Genomic DNA, 2500 nt, shown 5'->3' with positions numbered 1-2500 from the left:
CGAGGCCATCGGCACCCGTCGGCACGCGCCGTCCCGTCAACGCGTCCCGAGCACACCGTCGGCGGCCCTGTCCGCGGTACCGGGGCCATCGGCACCCGTCGGCCCGCGACAACGCGTCCCGAGCACGCCGTCGGCCCCGTCCGCGCTACCGGGGCCTCAAGCATCCGTCGGCACGCGCCGTCCCGTCAATGCGTCCCGAGCACACCGTCGGCCCCGGTAGCACGGACGAGGCCTTGCGCACCCGTCGGCCCGCGCCGTCCCGTCGACGCGTCCCGAGTACACCGTCGGCCCCGTCCACCCTATCGGGGCCATCGGCACCCGTCGTTGCGTTCCGTCCCGTCAACGCGTCCCGAGCACAACGTCGGTCCCGTCCGCGCTATCGGAGCCGTCGGCACCCGTTGGCCCGCGCCGTCCCGTCAACGCGTCCCGAGCACACCGTCGGCCCCGTCCGCGCTATCGGGGCCGTTAAGCACCCGTCGCTCCGTTCCGTCAACGTCAATGCGTCCATGCACAACGTCGACCCCGTCCGCGCTACCGGGGCCGTCGGCACGTGCCGTCCCGTCCACGCGTCCCGAGCACACCGTCGGCCCCGTCCGCGCTATCGGGGCCGTCGGCACCCGTCGGCCACGTCCGCGCTACCGGGGCCGTTAAGCACCCGAAGATCCGTTCCGTCCCGTCAATGCGTCCATGCACAACGTCGACCCCGTCAGCGCTACCGGGGCCGTCGGCGCCCGTCGGCCCGCGCCGTCCCGTGAACGCGTCCGTCGCACACCGGTCGGCCCCGTCCGCGCCATCGGGGCCGTCGGCACCCGTCGGCCCGCGCCGTCCCGTCAACGCGTCTGGAGCACCCCGCCGGCCCCGCCGTGGAGTCGGCGCGTCAACGCTCCATCGCGCGAGCTGCGTCCGTGAACGCGTCCATGTCAAACGTCGACCCCGTCCGCGCTACCGTAGGCGTTTCTTGGTCATACCTTCCTTGGTCCTTTTTCGTGTCCTCTCTCTCTCGTGCCGTCGTCCAAGCCTTCCCCCCAGCAAGGGTGTTTCCCCGCGTTTGCCCGTGCGTGGGGTTGAAACGCGCCGTGTGGTTTCTTTGGACCGCGGGGTTCATGGGCGCCGTGGGGTTTTTCGGGACCGCGGGGTTCATGCCCGGCCGTGGGGTTCAGCGCCCTGGACCGCGGGGTTCACGGTTGGGATTTCTATCCGGGTTGCCATGGTGCTTGTGGGGTTTGCCGGCCCGCACCGAATTTTCGCAACTATAAGGGGTATGAGCCTCCCGAAGACCGGCCACGGGAGGGGACCCCCCACCTAGGCACGTTAGCCTCACTCCACGCACTCGCGCACCGTGGGGACTCGACGCAAGGTTCCCCGGGGCACGCTATGACCCGTCGGCGGTGCGGCGGAGCCTGAGGCTACGTGGGGCTAGGGACCCGAGACGCGAGGCGCGCGAAGGCCCGCGAAACACAAACGGCCGTCGACCCATGGAACGCAACTTGACCCGAGCCGGTGCCGTCCGAGCCGGGCCGTCCTGAGCCGGTGCCGTCCGTGCCAGGACCCCTTGAAGCAACACCTTGGTCCCTTGGCTGCGCGCGGGTATAAATCCCCGCCGAGCCCCTCGGCCGCGTGCGGGTAAGAATCCCCGACGGGCCCCTTGAAGACAGTCCCCTCGGCCGCGTGCGGGTAAGAATCCCCGACGGGCCCCTTGAAGGCAGAAGTCCCCTCGGCTGCGTGCGGTAAGAATCCCCGCCGGGCCCCTCCTCGACGCGCCCAGAAGCTGGGGCGTCACACTTGGTATCAGAGCTCCAGAACGAGCTCCTGGAAGACGAGCCGAAGACTAACGTGCCCGACGCGCACGATACTCACGACGACTCCAACCGCAATGGCCCGGGTCGTCAAAATCCTGGTGAAGAGAGCTCCAGAAAGCAACCACACGCCCTCCGCACCGTGACGCGTTCCCTGAACACCGGGCCGTCACTTGTGACCCGCGCCGGCCCCGATCCGAGCCGGGCACCTCCATGAGGAAAAGGAACGATGCGAGCCAGACAGGGCTCTTCGTGACGCGTCCCAACAACGGGCCGTCACCCGTGACCCGCGCCGGCCCGATCCGAGCCGGGCACCCCCATGACACGAAAAGCAGCGATGTGAGCCAGACAGGGCTCTCTATATGAAGAAAAGGCAGATACGAGCCAGACAGGGCTCTTTATGACAAAAACAGAGAAAGACCAAAAACGCGACGAACCAAGCCAACGGTGTTCGTCGCGCCCCGGCCACGTTTTGTGGCCCATGCTGAGCTAAAGATCCAAACGACGTCCAAACAGGGACCAACTCGCAAGTGCTGCATTGCGACGGAACGCTCTTTCAAATTCGGCTTTCAAGAAGCCTCCGCGCGGACCAACGCAGCAGGTGGCTCCGCGCACATCGGGTTACCTATTCGGGGAACGCTCAAGTACGGGGAATTCTACTTGGGTGTTCAAAGCATACTTTTTTCAGCCTTCTGCCAAAACCC

This window comes from Adiantum capillus-veneris, chromosome 14 (assembly GCF_014529385.1).
Source record: "Adiantum capillus-veneris isolate H3 chromosome 14, ASM1452938v2, whole genome shotgun sequence".
Classification (NCBI taxonomy): Eukaryota; Viridiplantae; Streptophyta; class Polypodiopsida; order Polypodiales; family Pteridaceae; genus Adiantum; species Adiantum capillus-veneris.
This window is presented reverse-complemented; position numbering follows the sequence as displayed.